Source organism: Eschrichtius robustus, chromosome 1, assembly GCF_028021215.1.
Source record: "Eschrichtius robustus isolate mEscRob2 chromosome 1, mEscRob2.pri, whole genome shotgun sequence".
Classification (NCBI taxonomy): Eukaryota; Metazoa; Chordata; class Mammalia; order Artiodactyla; family Eschrichtiidae; genus Eschrichtius; species Eschrichtius robustus.
In genome coordinates this window covers 3960249-3980075 of record NC_090824.1, presented here as the reverse complement: position 1 = coordinate 3980075, position 19827 = coordinate 3960249, and the positions used below count along the sequence as shown (strand labels likewise).

Below are 19827 nucleotides of genomic sequence, written 5' to 3'. Positions count from 1 at the left end.
ATGTGGTACATATACACAATGGATATAACTCAGCCATAAAAAAGAATGAAATAATGCCATTGTCAGCAACATGGATGGACCTAGAGATTATCATACTAAGTGAAGTAAGTCAGGCAGAGAAAGACAAATATCATATGATATCACTCATAGATGGAATCTAACTAAAAAATGATACAAATGAACTTATTTACAAAACAGAAACAGACTTACAGATATTGAAAACAAACTTATGGTTACCAAAGGGGAAACACTGAGGGGAGGGATAAATCAGGAGCTTGGGATCAACATACACACACTACTACATATAAGATAGATAACCAACAAGGACCTACTCTGTAGCACAGGGAACCGACTCAATATTCTGTGATAACCTATATGGGAAAACAATCTGAAAAAGAATGAATATATGTATATGTATAACTGAGTCACTTTGCTGTACACCTGAAACTAGCGCAACTTCGTAAATCAATTATATTCTGATAAAAAATTTTAAAATTAAGAAGAGATGTCTAGGATTGACAGCAGATTACACAGTACAGAACAAAAATTTAGTGCCCTTGGAGACTAAATGGAAATAGATGCCACCCAAAATAAAACAGCAGGAGTAAAATGCTGGGGAAAAAAATGAACAGAGCTTTAGTGGAATAAATTCAAACAGCCTAATGTAGATGTGATTGAAGTCCCTAAAGGAGAGGCAGGTGGGGAGAAAAATATTTGAAGATACAATGGTTGAAATTTTTCCAAATTTGGTGAAAACAATAAATGCATGAATACAAGAAGCTCAATGAACCCCAATCACAAGAAATATGAAGAAAGGTACACCAAGGCACTTTATCATAAAATTGCCCAAAACCAGTGATAAAGAGAAAACTTTAAAAGCAGCTGGAGTGAAGGAGGGAGGTGTGCATTATGTGCAGAGGAACAAACGTAAGAGTGACAGCCAATGTCTCATCAGAAATAATGCATGCCAGAAGACAATACAGCAACATCTGAAAGTTTAAGAACTGGGAATCTAGAATTATTTATCCAGAGGGGAAAAATGTGAAAAAAAGGACTTTTTCAGGTATACAAAAGCTGAAGAAATTTATCACCAGCAGAACTTCACTCAAGCAATGATAAAGGAAGTCCTTTGAGCAGAAAGCAAATGATTAAAAAAAGTTTTTGATTATACATAAAGGAATGATGAGCATCAGAAATGGTGAATATTGGGTAAACATAAAAGAAATATTCTCTTATTTTAAAAAATCTTTTTAAAAGATAATTGATTAATTCAAGCAAACATAATAATAATATATTGTGAGGTATAAAACTCAGGTAGAAATAAAAGATGTGACAGCATGGAGGCTGGGAAGGGAGAAATGGAAGTACAGCCTTGTAAGATTATTATGCTATATGTGAAGTGCTCTGATATTACTTGAAGATATACTGTGAGAACTTTAAGATGTATACTATAAGCCCTAAAGCAAATTCTATTTAAAAAAAAAAAAAAGAGGTATAGTGAGTAAGCTAACAAAGGACATAAACTGAGATAATAAAAATCACTCAATTAATCTAGAGGAAGTCAGGAGAAAGACAGCAAATAACATATGAGACAAATAGAAAACAAATAGCAGTATAGTAGCTATAAACTCAATTATATCAATATTTTATTAAATGTTAATGCTCTAAACACCTCAAATAAAAGGCAAAAATTGTCAGATTGAATTTTAAAAAGTGAGAACAATCTACATACTGCCTAAAATAAACCCACTTTATTAAAAGATATAGATAAATTAAAAGAATAGAAATAGAATACACCATGCTGAAAATAATCAGAAGAAAGATGGCATGGCTACATTAATATCAGACAAAGTAGACTTCAGAGCAAAGAGTATTAACCAAGATTAAGAGAATCACTTACTGATGATAAAGGAGTCCATTCACCTCGAAGACATAACAACCCTAAATGTTTATGCCCCTAATAAGAGAGCTTCAAAATACCTGGAACAAAAACTGGTAGGAGTTAAAAGGAGAAATAGACAAGTCCACAGTTATAGCTGGGGACTTCAGAAACCCTCCTAATTGGTAGAAAAAGTATACAGAAAATCAGTAAGGATATAGATGTCTTTAACAATACTATAAGTCAATTTGACCCGATATGAGATTTATAGAATATGCTACCAAACTACAGAATACACATTCTTTTGACGAACACACAAACATTTACCAAGATAGGAACCAAAAAATGAATAAATTTACAAGAATTCAAATAATACAAGTTATGTTGTCTGGACACAATGAAATTAAATTAGAAATCAATACCTGAAAGATATCTGAAAATCCCCAAATACTTGGAAACTAAATAATATGCTTCTAAATAACTCATGGGTCAAAGAAGAAATCACAAGGACTATTACAATGTACTTTGAAATGAATGGAAATAAAAACATGACATGTTGAAATGTGTAAGATGCAGCTAAAACAGTGCTTAAAGTGAAATTTATAGCACTAAGCATCTAACTTTAAAAAAAGAAAATTCTTGAAACAATGATTTGAGCTTCCACCTTAAGAAGTGAGAAAAAGAAGAGAAAATTGATCTCAAATTAATCAAAAGACAAGAAATAATTAAGATAATAGAAATCAATGAAATGGGAAAAGAAAAATCATATAAAAGAACAATGAAACCAAAAGCTAAGTATTTGAAAAGATAAATCAAATTGAAAAACTTCTGGCCAAATGGATCTGGAAAAAGAGAGAGAGGAAAGAAATTACCAATATCAGAAATAAGAGAGAGGAGAGACATCACTACAAATCCTACAGGCCAAAAATAATAATGAGAGAATATTATGAACCACTTTATATAAATTCAGTAACTTAATGAAATGGGTAAATTACTTGGAAGACACAAACTCCCAGAGTTCACTCAAGAAAAAATAGATAATGTGAATAGTTCAGCTTTAGTAAAGACGTTGAATTTGTAGTTAAAAACCTTCTCACAGAGAAAAATCCCAGGCCCACATGGCTTAAGTGGAGAGTTCCAACCAGCATTTAAGAAAGAAACATAATCAATTCTACACAAATCCTTCCAAATAACTGAAGAGGAGGGAGCATTTTCCAACATATATGAGGCCAGCATTACCCTGATACCAAAACCAGAAAATGATATTACATAAAAACTATAGAATAATACCCCTCATGAACACAGATACAAATATTCTTAACAAAATTTGAGCATATCTAATCCAACAATAGGCAAAAAGATACTACACTGTGGCCAAATGGAGTTTATGAAAGAATGCAAGGTTGACTTAACATTTGAAAATCAAATAATGTAATTCACCATATTGTCAGAGTAAAGGAGTAAAAACAGGTGATCATATCAATAAATGCAGGAGACTCATTTCACAAAATCTAATATCTCATCGCTTATAAATACTGTCAGCATATTAATATTAGAGGAAATTCCTCAATCTGAGGAAAGGCATCTACAAGAAAGCTACAACTGACATCACTAATGGTAGAAGACTAAATGTTTCCCCCTAAGTTCAGGAACAAGATAAGGATGTCTGTTCTCACCACTTTTATTCAATGTTGTATTGGAGATTCTAGCTAATGCAAAATGGCAGAGAGAAGAAATAAAAGGCATACACACTTCAAAGGTACAAGTAAAACTGTCATATTTGCTTATGATGTGACCATCAACATAGAAAACCCTAAGGAATCTACAAAAAACAAAAGCCACCAGAACTAATAAGTGAGTTTACCAAGTTTGCAAGATACAGGTCAATAGAAACGATTGTATTTCTATATATTTACAATTGAACAAAAAACTGAAATTTAAAAAATAAAATCATTTACAATATAATCAAAACAGATAAAATGCTTGAGGTTAGATTTGACAAAAGATGTGCAAACAACACAAAAAACAACAAAATAATTAGAGAGGAAAAGAAGACCTCTGTAAATGGAGAGATACACTGCATTCATGGATTAGAAGATTCAGTGCTGTTAAGCTTTCAATTCTCCCCAAACAAATGTACAGATTCGATATCATCTCAGTCAAAATCTCAGCAGATTTACTGTAGAAACTGATTGGCTAATTTTAAAATTTATATTAAAATACAAGCACCTAGAAAAACTCCACACACACAAACTCTGAAAAAAAGAAGGACAAAATCAGAGGGCTTAAACTAAATTAATAAATTTCATGATTTATTACAAAACTACACTAATCAAGGGAGTATCATATTAACAAATAGATAGACATGTTTATATAGACAGTATCATAAAAACGTATATATAGGTCAATGCAGCAGAATAAAGAGGCCAGTAAATAGTGGTTTTCTGAGGATGGGGAGGATGGAGGGATGGATTACAGGGGAGCTCAGGGAAGCTTTAGGAAGTGATGATTATGTTCCATCATTTGACTGTGGTTATAGCTTCATGAACATATGTTAAAACTCATCAAATTGTACACTTTAAATATGTACAGTTTATTGAAACAATTTTATTTCAATAAAGCTGAAAATCACAATTTAAAAAGTACATCTAACCTCTGTTAACTATTAGGTGAAGCTATGTGTCCATTTTGAAGATTAAGAAATAGTCCTTAAGCAGGATACCAGGGTTTTAGAGGCTGTTCCTGGGTCCGGCTTGGCATCTGGTGGCTCCTAGAAGACCCAGCCTTGCCTGCTCTGCAGGACTCAGACTAGTACACGCTTCCCCTCCCTCTGCCCCAGCCACCCCTGTCTGCCCAGCTAATTGCTATTGGTTTGAGGAAACTCAGCTCAAAAGTTAGCTCCTCCTGGACCTCTTCCATGGACCGAGGCCGGATTTGGGACTTTGGCTGTCATTCATGATCAGCCTGGTGTGAGTGCCACCATCTGTGGGTCAACCCTAGGACACTGTGGACAATTTGATCCCATAGCCCCAGGTCACAGCACAATGCCTGGCCCTAGAAATGTGCTTGGTGAATAAATGACAAGCACAGGGGTAGGCCTAGGTCTCAAACAAGGGCAGGAACAAGGCTTCCTTTTGGAAGATGCAGAAACAGCTGATGTTGAAGGTCCAGGAGCCAGGAAGCTTGACCTGCATCTACCCCAGATGCCACCCCTCCTGCTGCTCAGAAAATGGGGACAGAGAAGTGACCCACTCAAGCCTCCAGATAAGCACTGGTATGTCTTCCTCCTTCTGGCTCAGGAGGGCCCTCTCAGGTGGCCAGGGTCATCTTTGGCCTTCCCAGGACCCACAGGAGAGGCTGCAGAAAGGGCTGGGCCAGCGTCAACCCTCACAGTAAGGAAGGTCTACAAGGAGAGGCAGATGCAACTGTACCAAACCCTTGTTTGTTCCCAGAGATGCCAAAAAGGAGATAAATGTCCACGTCAATGGGCTCGAGCTTTTGACCAGAACTAAGCTGACTCATGCAGCATCTCCCCTTTTGGACAGGGTCCCTCAGTGGGTTCCGGAAAGACTGAGTGCAGCACTGCCTGACCCTGCCCCCAGTAACCACAATTCATTCCTAAACGAGCATTCCTTTCTCTCCCCCACATTCCCATCAGTCCCCAGATCACCATCGCCAAAAGAGCCCTCGTGGGAATCTGGCTTACACCACCTGCCAACGCCCGCCTGGATGCCAGGAACTCGGGCTTCCTGGGCCGGGCAAGTTCCGGAATGCATGCCTCTCTGGCTTCAGTGCTTTGCTTTTGTAGGCGGTTGTTTCATAAATGCCAAAAAGTGTCTTAGATGGGCAAACTGAAAAGCGACTGGAGGCCATCTGGATACCCCAATTCACTCATCCCAACAGAAAGCCGTGCACCTGCCCTTTCTTGGGTGTTGTGCTACGTGGAGAAGAAGATGAGGGAGGAGAGGAAGGCCAGCCCAGCCCCAGGAGCTCACGGGTGGTGGAGGAGGCAGAGTAGGAAAGAGAGGAGAGACAGTCACGGGGGAAATGAGGCGAAGAGGGGAGGGGCCAGGAAGACCTTCCAGAGGAGGCGAACTCACCCAAGGTTTTAAGAAGTGAGTGCCCTAGGCAAGGCAGTACCAGAAAAGGCCCATCCTGGGAAAAGGCATCGGGGGCAAGGCAGGTCTGTAAACAGTGTGGTGTGATGGGTGGGGAGGGGCTGTGGGTACCAATACCCAACATGACCTGCTCAGAGCAGGGGCCCAAATGTATGACTTAGTGCTCTGTTTGCATGCTAATGCATACAACAGCTCTAATCGACCTTTTTGAATCACTTATTTTATTTGTGTACCCTGGTAGGTAATAAATAGCTATGGTACAAATTTCAAAGGGCATAAAGTGAAAACTAAGTTTCCTCTTTCACTTTTGTGAGACTTGGGGGAACACTATGAAATAACCAGATCCTGCACCTATACAAAGGAAAAAAGGAGGGAACCCCTTCTGGTGCATTGCTGGACTCACAGGAAGTAGTGAAATCTCTAAAGACCAGCCCCCCCGCCCCCCACCCCACACATACCAGTAAAAGAAGAGCCAGAATGAGGGGGAACAGGAAGAAACCTGGAGCTAAAGCAAGTGGGGGCTGAGGGAGGCCCCCTCCCTCAAGGCACCAACAGCAGCGCTGTCTCAGGACAGGGAGCTCTGCAGCGGTGGGCCAGCCTGGAGCCCCCGCCAAGTCCAGGCCCCTTGAGGATGGTGACGTGGCTGCAAGTACTCTTAGAGGGAAAACCCTCCCCGTCCGGGCCATCAGAACTCCCCCAAAGCAAAAAGCTTGTATGGGTTTACAAAGATCACCAAGCACAGAGGAGGTGGACCCACGTGTGTGAGTCAGTAGAAACGACGAAAAGATTCAGACCCTGAGGACTCCAGACACTAGAATTAGCAGAAACGGAATATAGGATAAGTATGCAGAATATGTTTTTTGAACAAAAGGATGAACTTCTAAAGATAAGTCAATAAGGGTCCGTATTAGGAATGACCGTGCAGATCTTAAAATGAACCAAAAGGAACTTCTAGAATTGAAAGGTATCATTTTGGAAATAATTAATTCAATGGATGAATCGAACTATATATATTAGACCCCACAACCCAAATGACTGTTTCGTGTCTCCTCCTTTCTCCTCAAATCCCAGCCCCTCTTCTTTCATCCTCTCTCTGCACTGACACTTCATCGAGAAGTGGCCAGAGTCAAAAGAGCTCTCCCACAACCCTCCACGCGCATGGCCACCTGCATGCCGGCACCTGCAACCACACGCTCAACCTTCATTCCTATTTCTAGTGACGGACTTCGAGAAATGCCCCAACCTGAATACCATTCCATCTGTGTTCCAGAACCATCTCTCCACATTCCCCAAGGGCACTGTTCCAGACACTCTCTTCTCTCTCCCACACTATTCACTTTCTCTCTCCACCAGAATATTTTCATCACCTTCTTATGACTTAACCCTAAAGTTAAACACTCAGAGCCAATTCTCTTCTTTCATCCCTGATTAGCTAAAATTCTACCTCTAGCAGCTTCTTCAAGAAAGGCTCAAATAAACCACACATCCCAAGTTCTTACATATTCACCAGGGTCTGTTGCCTTTATATTTGCGTGACACTTTGGTTGGGTATGAAATGACTTTCTGGTGTGTCATAGGTGTTGCTCCTCTCTGTTCTGGCTGGAAGACAACTAAATCCAGATTGATGTGTTTCCCTCCTAGGTGACCTGATTGTTTTCCTTGATTCCCTCTTTATCTTTGAAATTTAATAAGTTTAATCAGGAATGCCTTAGTGGTGATCTTTGTACTCATTTCCCTGGGACACAATATTTCCTTTCAATGTGCAGCTTCAAGTCTCCTTTTTATTTCCAGAAACACTTCTTAAATTATGATTTTTATTTTTACTTTTTTTCTTTCATGATCTTAGTTCTTTTATGCTTCAGACTCGTTGGGTACAAATATTTGGGATCCTTTTTATTGTCTCCCATCCTCAAATCCTCTTAAATGGCTTGTTTACTTCCATTTTATCTTGTGTACTTCCTTCTCAGTCCTGTCCTCCACATACCCTGTTATGTTTTTGGCAGTGTCTGTTGTTTGTGCTGCTACCAACATGCCTTTTACATCTGTGAATGGTTGCATTTTTCTCTTGCACATTTTCCTGAGTTCTGCAAATGCATATCTCATTTCCTCTTCTCTTTTGCCATGTCTTCCCTGCTTTAAGCTCTTGTTTTATAGAGGTCTCTGCTTTAAGTTCTTGTTTTATAGAGGTAATTAGTCCCTGTTTGCTTCTTTAATTCAGGACAGTATGTTTGGTCATAAATTCTATCTGTTCCATGACAGCATTTTTTGATTAAAAAAGGAGGGGAAGGAGAGGTTAAAAACATGCATGTACATTACCTATTTTCAAAGAAACCCAGTGGGCCTACATTCAGTGAGTACACTGATGGTTCAACAAAGCAGTGAGCCCCTCCTTGGGAAGGGGGTCTCTCTGGGTCTTCCTTCCATACCTTCTGCCATCCCCTCATTAAGGGTCTCTCCCTACTTCCATCCCTAAGATCCTCTCCATTCCTTGGCGCTCTGTGAACTGCTGTGTCTCTGCAGAGAGCTCTGGCTAGTTCCTATAATATGAAGCAGGAGGTTAAGGACTGCCCCCCCACCTCTACAACCATGTATATATCCTTCAGCCAGATGGCCTACCAGGACAGCTGATCTGTCACTGGAACCATGATCCGGTTGCCCTGGATACCCTCCAGCCTTTCTAGCTGGTGGTATAGAGGAGAAAGCTCAGTGCCAAGGGAAAAAGGCTAGGGAAACACCTTGACCATCCTGTGAGTGGACAGTCTTCTCTCTGCTTTGGGTGCTAAGAACTCAGCTGCATGTAAGAAGAATCAGGTAGCACTTCCTGTGCACTGATTTCCCTCTGACTTATTACCATGCACCCTTGCCTACAAAGCACAGCGTCTTGCTTTTCTTTATCTATTCTTGCTTTAGTGTGTGCCTATATCATATAAATAAATCCATAGCAACCAGAGGGGCTCGTCAAGGAAGGCATGGGGCTAGAAGTGGGGATGTCGTTTCAAAACCACTGACAATAAAACAGTGACAAGATGCTGATATCCTTGAACATCAAGCACAGTAGAGCTAATGTTGGGGAGATCATGAGTGGGAAATGATCTTTGACCTATTTTTCAACTTCTCGTGAGCAATAAAGACCAGACCAATCCTTATGCAGCCTTTTGCCCAGGCCAGTCGGGGCTGTAAGGGGCTTTCTTGGTTTATCCAAGGCAGACACTGCAAAGCTGCAAGTGGAACATCAGGAAACTGGGTGCTGTGACATTGCAGAGGGCGTCTTACCGCTGCCCCTCATCTATGTACTGCAGTTGAAAACACCTGCCTCAGAGAGTGGCTGGGAAGACTTCATGAGATATTACTTGTAAAAGCATCAAGTCCCTGGCACTCAGAAGCTTGAACATACCATCGGGCTCAACTGTCCTCTTTTGAAGCCCTGCAGAAGTTGGAGGACAGGCCTGCTGGTACCGTCTTCCTTTCTCTGATTCAGACCATCACACGTGCTACTCTTACCAGGCTGTTTTGATGCCAGGGAGTTTTTGCATCTATGTCAAAATGACCTTGTCAATTACTTAAAATTGGATGTCAATTACTTCAAATGTCCATAAACAAATCTCCCGGACACTTACTCCATCCAACATCCTTCTCCAAGTATGTCACGATAGACTTTCCCTTCCATTCTCTACATTTCTTTCCTTTTCCAATTCCACTTCCTATGTCTTCATTTCTTTTTTTTTTTTTTTTCAATCAGTGGCTCTCATTTTCTTTACGTTTGCTTTGTCCGAATTCTTATAAGTAGGTATTATTTTTATAATCAGAAAAAATCCCAAGCATCTTAAAACGAATAACACAATCGTGTTGCTGCGCATGTTTGACGGACCACTGGAAGTTTAACGGAGAGTTTCCTGTGTAGTGCACCGCTGAGAAGGAGAGCATTCAGTCACCCAACCTCCGCCACTACCCGGAAACCGCCGAGAAGCACAGCCCTGGGGCAAGAGTGCAGTTCTCTCCATTAGCATCTTTGAGTGCCTTTCGGCCCGCTGTGTGACTTTGGTTGAGCACTTCATCTCTTTGTTGCTCAGTTCCTCACCTGCCAAATGCAGATAAGAACAGCTCTGAGCTCAACAGGTAACCATTGAGTAAAGGACATAAGACACTCAGAACAGTCCCTAGCACATCAGAGCCATAAAACTATGCGCACAAATAAGGGCAACAGAGCCAAACAGGTTGGGTCCTTCAGCCATAAAAAGGAATAAAGAGTGGTTCAGGCTACAACGTAGATGAATCTTGAAAACATTGTGTTAAATCAATTACCACAGACTGCATGTTGAACGGTTTTGTTCATATGAAATGTCCAGACAAATCGATGAGACGCAAAGTAGATAATTAGTTACCCAGGGATGGGGGGAGGGGAGCGGAGAGAATAGGAGTAATGGGCGTGGCTGCTGAATGAGTGCGGGGTTTCGTGGGGGATGAGGGAAAAGTGCCGGAACTAAGAGTGGTGACGCCAAGTGTACATTTTAAAACAGTTAAAATGGCAAATTTTATGTTATTTGTACTTTACCATCCAAAAAAAAGAAATACAAGGGCCCAGCCTATGAATTTTCAAATGGAGACCAGAATAAGCTGCATGACGAAGCAGCCAATTCTATATCTTAACTGAAAATCAATGAGCAAGACCCATGGAGTGCCGAGGGAGGGATCGGACTCTTCACGAACCATGTCGTGAGCACAGCCTTGGCTTTGGGTGATTGTGGCTGCTGTGTCAACAGCTTTGCTGCTTAGCAAACAACTTCAGCGTTTCGTGTCTTGAAACAACGTCCATTTTTATTAAGTTCACGAGCGTGTGCATCGATGGGCTGCTGTGGTCCGGGCCGGCTTGGCTGATCTCCGCTGGGCTCTCTCGCGGGGCCGTGGTCAGGTGGCAGGTCAGCTGGTGGATCTAACAGGGCCTCGCTCTCACGCTTCGGCGTTGGGGGCTGATTGGCCAGGAGGCCTCCGGCGGGAGGGCTGGTCTCTGCTCTGCACGGTCTCTCGTGCCCCAGGGGGCTACGCCGCCTCCACGGGGCAGCCGGAGGGAGAAGCCGCAAGTCTCCGGAGGCCTCACGTCCCCCACGTGCTACTGTTCAGAGCAAGTCACCAGCCTAGAATCAAGTGACAGGGGAACGGACCCTAGTTCATAATGGGGGGGGGGGCTGCTGAGAGCCTGTGGCTCTTCGCCCCCTAACACCACACCCCTGAAATGAAGTGAGAAAGACCCCAGACACCTCGTTTCTGTGGTTTCCCAGAAGGTGCCTCACGCCCACTTCATCTCTTTGTCCACCATCCTTCCCACCTCCAGGTGGGCTTGAAAAGGGTGAGGCTCAGGCATGAGGTCTGGGAGTCCGTTTTGCACATCACTTAGCAAAATAATACAGCTGCAGATGTAACGGCTTGCATTGCAAGGATGCCAAAACAGCTGCATAAGAGGGCTAACATCAAAACTTCTTCCTTGGTTTTTCTTAAGACTCTACATTTCTCTTTGTTTCAGAACTAAAGAGGCTTTTCACCCCCTTTCTTCTCTCTCTGTCCTGAGCCACCTCTCCTCTTCTCAGCAGCTGATGAGACCTCTGAACATTCCCCGCGATCCCAGAGGGGTTCCCTCCAGGTGGGAGAAACAGAGTGAGCAAAGACGGGGAGAGGGGTGCATGAGCCTCTGTCCAGCGTGGCCGGAATCCAGGGTATACAAAGCAGAGTTCATGCGGCAATAGGGAGCCATTGAGGAGTGCGGAGGGCCACAGTCAGGGCCAAGTTTAGGAAAAGTCATCAGCAGCAGGTGGAGACAGATGAAGTTTAGAGAGCTCGGAGGCAGAATGGGCCGCCAGGAGGCTGTGGACACAGTCCGGGCGATGGGGACTTGAGCAAGGGCGTCACAGAGGTAGAATTGACGTGATTGCGCGACTGCTTCCATGTGGGAGGAGAGGACAGTGTGATGGGAGGGGGTGGGTGACAGGGAAGGCAAGGGCAAAAAATGAGGCCAGGAAAGACGCAGTGCACTTCCAGAGAGAGAGGGAAAAAAAGACGGTGAATTTGCTGCAACTTCTAAGAGGTCCAGAGCTTGGGACGTTACTGCCATGGGTTGGAGCTCCCGGGGCGGCCCACCAGGCGGGGGGGTGGGGGGGGGGGGCCCTGCGCGCCGCCTCCTCTTCCTTCTCGCCTGAGGCCAGCCCTGTAGTCTGATGTGCTGCCGGGGCCTAAAACTCAACTTTCAAGATTGGGCAATAACATTTTCTCCTCCCAGACGGAAACCTGTCCAAAAACTGGACCCAGATTTCTCCCCTGCTCTCTCCAACACTTGGAGTGCTCTGCGGTTGGCCGCAGCTGTATCACTCACAACAGATTTTACAAGGTTGTCCTGGTGCCAGGGTCCTTTTAGAAGTAAAAATAGCTGAAATCAGCCTGCTCTCCCGGAACCATGAAAACATTTCACCATACCTCAAGCTTTCACCTACTGCCGTGTCATCCTAACCCCCAACACGCTGCTTATGAGACCGGTTCCTGGAGCCTCGAGAGGCTGTCCTGAGGACGCATTTTTGCACACGCTTGGACTCAGGGCTCAGCTCTGAACTGGGGCATCCAGCTGGAGACAGAGCAACTCCCATCTTGGTGACCGCAAGGTGCACCTAATCATGCAAGACACACCGTTCATGTTCATGACAAAGAAATGCTTCTGATTCTTGATGGCACCCTGCTGGGGGTGGTTATTAACCCCTGGCTCGTTATTACACCCCAGCACGGTCAACCTCCCCGGTGTCAGGGTCCTGGACTTTGGTAACCTGCTGTCAGGTCAGCCAGAAAAATATCTCTAAGATTTTTCAGCCAACGGTGCGTTCGCGAGGTCATTCAAGGCTAAGACCAGGAGGATTAAAAGATCTGATTCCTTCCTGAGGCCCTTAGCTGTAAAGGAGCAAAGAAGCCATAAAACAAAGATTTATTCAGTTTCAGCCGGACAGCTCAATGGCGCAGCCCCTTAAGAACCAGGAAAAAAGAAACATCTGGCCAGAAAAGCACACTTGTTTACAAAAAAAAAAAAAAAAAAAGGGTTTAAGAGTCTTCTCCAGCTTCACCAAGTTCTTGGACTAAAATTAGGCTGAAAACTAAAAACAATGTAGAATTTTGAGAGCACAGAGGCGGCACGGGCAGGAGAAAGAACATGTTGTTTCTTCCCTATCCAGCTGCCTCTGGCGGCGGGTCCCCTCCCGAGCGCCCCCAGGGAGAGGCTTTGCCCTGATAGGTCGCGCTCCTGGGACAGCACAGCTGCGGCAAGTCCCACACAGGTGGCCAGGGCTGCCTCTGCTCAAACCCTCCTGTGTGGGAGAGTATTGGGGGAGCTCAGAGAAAGGAGAGGGCCTCGTCTGGCCGCACCCCCATGATCAAACTTCTCTCTTCGGAGCTCAATGCAAAGGGCCCTTGTGCCTCTGGCACTTAGATATTGACAACTGCCTCGACTGCGGATGGGTGCATCTTTGGAGGTGGGACAATGGGGGGAAGGGGGGTAGTGGGATGAATTGGGAGACAATGGCCGTTTTGTAAGGAAGGAAGCCTGCACTGGCAAAGCGGCCCTTGGCCTCAGTCGGGAAACTCTGCTTCTTTTCCAGGCTTGCTGTTGACTCAGCGAGGATTCTCAGGCCAAACCCTCTCTGCTCAAGTCTGCCCGGCCCCTCCCGACATGCATGGAGGCCGGGCGCATAGGAGTCACAGGACTGGGCGGGTGCCTTCCGCTCTCCCTGGGATGCTAATGGGATTAATGGGTTAAGGTTGGAAGATGCTTTGAATTTCTGAGCACAAAGCTGTCTCAAGCGCCGGTAATTAATAAATCTTATCAAAGAGGTGGATTAAGGTCAGAAGTCACTTGGGGGCCTGGGGAACAGAGTTGGCTCTGCTTTGTGGCCGGGTCTCCAGAGCCGATGGGGAGAGACAGGGCGTCTGCCACGTGCAGCCCTGTGCACAGCGCAGGAATGATGCGAGCAGGTGGGCCTGGGTCCCTGGGCCCCGCACATGAGCAGCCCAGACTCACAGTACTGGAGGAACAGAAAGGCACACTCTCACCATGAAAGCAAAGGCCAGAGGAGAAAGGAGAGCATGCTCCCGAAGGAGAAGGGAGTTCGCCAGCCTGACCGCCACTGGGTTAGGAGCGAAGTGCAACATTGTGGGAATCGGAGAGAAAGCTTCCAACAGCAGCCAGTAAGGAAGATCCTGAGCAGACATCGAACCACACAGAAGGTTGTGCCATGACCATCTTCAAAGAGGGCCTGGAAATCTTTGACAAATCTTGAGCAATCAGGACCTAAGTGTTCCCACATCCCACCAGAAAGACGACGTTGCTAGGAGCCTCGTACCGCCGGATGCCAAGTGGAGAAGACTTGAACTCAGCTGGCCTTCGTTACCGCGGCCGGTTCCCTTTCTCTGTAAAATGGGAGGGTCAACCAGCCACGGCCTCCATGCTCCGAATCACCCAGGCTTCCAGGCCTTTCTGCCCTGAGCCGCCCCCTCTATGGACGGTCACGCTTCGGCTGCCCTCCAGGGCCTTGGCGAGACGCTCGGGAACCTGTGAGTCCCGACACCCCGCTACCCCTGCAGGGGCCGGACCTGGGCCTCTAGGAGGAGGTCAACAGAGCGCTCCACCCATTCAGCTCTTCCAAGTGTTCCCGTGGCATCTCCTAATTCCTTTCTTGTGCCACAAATCACTGGCACGGGGACGGAAGGCAATGTTCCCTGCCCCTGAGTTCCCTGCCGTGAGCTGGAGTCCACGCCAGCCCGGCGAGCGGTGCAGGTTGCCACGTCCTCTGCACACTGGCTTCGCACTGAGTGTTCTCCTCCCCAGCGAACCTCCAGGGACCTGCGTTCCCTGGGAAGTCTCCCTAGGTCACCCTCAGCCAGCCCTCCCATCAGTGAATCACTCCTAAAACCTCTTGAGCATTCGGAGACACGCTGCCGATCGAGGGGTCTGGCCTTTGGGCTGACAAAGTCCATTCCCGCCCGTAGGGCACCGGTCCCCTCCCGATGGCCCTGAGAGTCCCTGCCCCAATGGGAATGTGTTTGCAGGCGTAGGATGGATTCATCCGAAGCCTAGAATTTGTTCTGCTCATTTGTCCCACCCCTTCTGATGTTATAGACAGCAGCTGTTCGCCATCAGCCCCCCTGGGGGGAGCTGAAATTGCCAAGGTTTGAGGAGCCCTGCGTGTTCTACAGCCCTTCGGCACCGCGCCTGGAGGGCTCATTAATTGTCCCTAAACCCCAAGAGGTGGGCAGCATCCCCCGCTAAGGGACAAGGACCCTAAAGGTCAACGATGTTACCCAATGTTTCACACCCTAGACGGCAGAGTCTGGATGTGAACCCGTCTTGTAACTCTGGGGCACACCCTTCCCACCAGACCAGCGAGGCTCTCCATCCCACGGCTACATCCCCCAACGGCGGCAAGCTCTGGCTAAACACGATCATCACAACCTGTGATGCCCACCTCTCAAGGCTTCCTCCATGGCCACGAGCTTGTTCCATCTCGAGCCCAGGCCACTCACCTGGCAGGACACAGCAAGATGGCCTCAGAGTGCTGGTCACTTCCTTGCCTGGGCCCAACCTCTCCAGGCCCTGGGCCCTGAGCACGGCCGCCTCTCTGCTCTGCACACTTACACGCTCAACCCGGCCGACCCTGCCACCCCTCGGCCACCGTCACTTCGGTCCTGGCCCCTCCTCCTGAGACACACATATTAGACTCTGTACGAGATGGCTCCTGTGCACTCCCCGGGACCTGAGGTTTCACACATCCAAGCCTAGAACTTTCGCCATCCCCTTTAGTCTCCATCTCTGGTCCCTGAAACTGGTTACTCCCAAGTGATCCTTGCCCCTCCCTCTTCCCCCCACCTCTGTCCCGTCCACCACGGCCACATCCACAGGTCGCCACGCCTGCTCTCTTCCATCTCCCACAATCTCCAGCCCACCTTCCCCTTCCCATCACCACCCCCTCCCCCGCCCCCAGCGCCAGCACAGTCTTTCCCAAACGCTTTCTCAGCGTCCCCAGCGCAGCGCCTGACCGAGGGTGTCCACAAGGAGTGCACGAGCCCAGCTGTCGACTGGACCATAGCGTCCTCTCTTCTTGAAAAGCCAAGGGCTCCTCTGGTGCCTTGAGGACTAGACCTGGAGCCTTCAGTGCGGCTTCAGAAGCTCTTGCAAGCTGACACCCGTCGCCTTACCTCTCCTCGACAGGCCATGTCTCATCCAGAGCCACCCCAGACCATTCGCCTCGCATGTCACACTCTGTTTCCAAGCTTTGCACGTACAGCTGCTTCTGCCCATGGCAGCCACCCCCGCCGCCCCCGTCACGGTCCTATCATCCTCACCCCTCAACCCCCCTTTCTCTGCAGCAGCTCTGCTGACCTCCCCAGAGGGACTGTCCCCCAGCTCCCAGCAGGGGCTGCACCAACCTCGGCCAGGCCACATTCACACCCGCGGGGGCTGAGGGTCCGCAGCCCGGAAGCCCTTCCGGGTCGTGTCGGCATCTCCTTGGTGGGGTGTGTCTCCTCCCACGAGGACACAAGGCAGAGTCCTGCGTGCAGAACGCGTCAGTGACCGCAGCCGGCAGCGTCCTCTTCAGCCGAGGCCCAGCGTCCGAGCCGGGCTCGCTGCCTTGGCTGGCTCCACAGCCAGGGGAGCCTCTCCTTTGAAACTGCTCTGTTTATGTGCGCGGAAGGCCAGCGTACTCCGGCTATCTCAACGTGGTTTCCATCTCACCAGAGAGTTACTACTAAAATGGAAAGGCCGGAGGGTGCCAGTGTGGCCCGCACACGAGCCAGATCGCTCTGCCCTCTGAACCGCTGGTTTCAGAGCCGGCCTCAGCAGCCTCCTTCACCAGGCCTGGGTGTTCCAAAGTTCATCGCTAATAACACAGTGTTCTGGAAAATCGCAGAAAGAGAATCAGCCCAGCTCCTACCCCAGGCTCCGAGGACGGGCTTGGCCTGGCCCTCCGATTCAGGCCAGTGGGACCGGGGCTCGTGGCTGGAGCTCTTCTCCCCCGTCTGTGTGGTCTCCCGTCCTCTCCAGACGGAGGGAAGAGATAGTGTAAATCATCTGTCCCCACCGTCCCTATGAAAATAGTAAAAATGCTCAGAATAGGTGTGGTTTTAGCCCAGAAAATAGCAGGGCCAGGCTGAGGTCCTGTGGAATTGCCAGCAGGAGTTTGAAAGCGCTGTATCAATGGGATTGCCGAGGGCTCTGCCCTCCATAAATCACCCGGAGCCTTGGCCTCCTTACCGGGCGCTTCCCGCTCTGGTTCACACGAGGGTGAGGGGGCTGCCGGCTGAGGACCCCACCGGATGCTGCAGGCCTGGGGCTCGACTTCACCCAGCCTGACCCCCGCAGAGGCCCACACACTCAGCGTCCCACACACCGCACGCGGCCACGGGATTACACAACTCCGTTTTGATGCTGCAGAGAACACCATGTCCAGGCAAGCCCAACCCCTCGGGCACGGCAGGGAGGAAGGAACCTGGGTGCTGCCGGCAGGCGGGACTCCCTCCAGCCTCAGCCCCGTCGCTCGCCGCCAGGCCACCATGGGCATGAGACGCCGCCTCTCCCACCGGCTGCTGCTTCCATAGGATGAGAATGAGCAGGACCTGGCACGTGGGGTGCACGGCACAAGCTCAGTGGACCCCGAAACTTCCCGAGGGGAGCATCAGACTTTGTCAGGATGAGGCAGATGGGGGAGGGGTACAGGATGAGAAGGAAGGACGTGGGGTGGGGATTTTTGCTGGATTCCCACTTAATCGGGATAAGCTGCCTGGAGAGAAGGGGCTGTTATAATCTCCCCTTTCATGTCTGGCCAGGAATATTGCTACTCAGAGCAGAAAGCTGCATCCAGGCTCCTAAGCCATCTCAGGAGAGCCCAAGGTCAGCTGTCCTGGGACGGCTCTGGCCACGGCCGGGGAGAGTCTCTGCCAGAAGAAATGGTAAAAGCAGAAAAAACAAGGAGCCTTCCTGCAAACAGAGCCTCGGAGCCACAGGAGCCTTTGTCCCCATCCCCAGAGCCACAGGAACCTGGAGGAGCTCTGACCTCAACCCCAGAGTCGTGGGAGCCTGGAGGAGCTCTTTCCCTGACCTCGGAGTCTGAAACCACTGGGAAGGAGGACCCGGACTTCAGGTCAACACGGCCTGTTCTTCTCAGGGAGGGCACAGGCACTGGAGTCACACGTGCCCAGCAGGACAGAGCTGCCGCTTGTGACACATCCAGCAAGCCATGCGTCTCCGTAAGATGGGGCGCTCCCGAACGGCCTCTTGTCTCTGAAGTCCCAGCACCTGTTCAGACCAAGATAAGGGCAGTGATGGAGACTCAGAGGATTTTTGGAGCCAGAACAACACACCTTTGACGCCCCAGCACCGCAGCCCTAGTCACTAGGTGACATGGGGCCCGTGACTAATGTCCCATCCCACGCAGGAGGGAGCACAGGGAGAGGACAGAGGACAGATGCTGTACAACCCCCCTTACGTGAGGAGCCAGAAGGGTCTAACTGGGAAGTTGGAGAGAACGGCGGGGGCGTCAGGGGGCCTGGGGAGCTAGCCTTTAGTGGGGACAGAGTCTCAGTTTGGGGGGCTAAAACAGTCCCTGAGAGGGCTGGTGGTGATGGCTGCATGGCATGATGAATATACTTCATACCAATGAAATGTACACTTACAAGTGGTTAAGATGCTACGTTTTATGTTCTATGTAGTTTACCACAATTTAAAAATTTGAAAAACATGCTCGGGGCCTTCTCCCTCAGTGGAATTTCTAGGGGTTCAGTGGCGTGGGGCACATGGAGATGACAATTCTGGAGTGAAGAGTCAATGGCTGCATCCTATCCCCAAAAACATCCAAGAAAGAGGCACAGAGCCCAGGACACCTCCTTGGATCCTGCAGGCGACCACCATCCTCCTCTGGGTGTGCTACTCTGGCCCGTGGGCAAGTCACCCGAAAAGCTGCTGGCTTTGAAGGGGGCTCAGGACCAGCGGAGCAGCGGGGGTGAGTGTTTAATGGAGACGGAGCTTCAGTCTGGGGAGATGACAAAATGCAGGAGGTGGATGGTGGTGATGGCTTCACCACAGTGTAAACACACTCAGTGCCACTGCACCGTGTGCTTAAAAATAGTTAAAATGATCAATCTTATGTTTGTCTATTTTGCAATTTTTAAAACCTAGGAAGAAGAGGTGGGCTACACTTTAAAGTATTTACAAAAAGATGACATCGCCTGGATAATTTAATTCAGGATGTTTATAAACTGTGTAGAACCTGCATAAACCTATTTAAAATGTTGAAAGTAACAAAAGCAATCATGAATAAAGGTGGGGAGGGGGAGGGGTGGCGTGAGGGAGACTGAACCGAGTCTCATCTTTTCTGGTGGGGAGTGGAGGTAGCAGATGAGTTAAAAGATCAACATCTGGGAGAAGTATTACCATTACAGCTATGGAGTAATTAAGGAGAAGAATCCGAAGCAGAAGTGGCGCGCTGGGGGTGGAGGTACGCTGACTTTTCCTTCTCGTACCTTTCTGAAGCACTTAATCATCACTGAAGCATGTATATACATTACCCTTAAAAATAATTTAAAACAGCTGTGACTCAGCCATCCGTGAAGCCCGCTAAAACTTTCACCTCCTGCGTGTGCGTGGCCCACTACTCCTTATCACCCAGGACACAGCTTTGGGGGAAGGAGGACTGGAACTAAGGATCTAGGGATCCCCCCACCTCGGGCAGGGGAGGGGCTGAGAAAAGCAGTGAAGCCCTGGGGGGTCCAGATGAACAGGGGCTTGAACACACACTTCGGTGGGAGAACAGG

The 19827-nt window shown here is 47.9% G+C and overlaps 1 long non-coding RNA gene across 1 annotated transcript in view; it reads right to left on the bottom strand.

The window, feature by feature from the left end:
• The window catches only part of LOC137767710 (uncharacterized), a 35341-nt gene extending 18384 nt beyond the window's left edge, over positions 1–16957 (bottom strand). Inside the window, exon 1 of the long non-coding RNA XR_011074561.1 lies at positions 16447–16957. This is a non-coding gene — a long non-coding RNA (uncharacterized lncRNA). The remainder of the gene's footprint in view (positions 1–16446) is intronic.
• Between the last annotated feature and the right edge of the window lie 2870 nt (positions 16958–19827).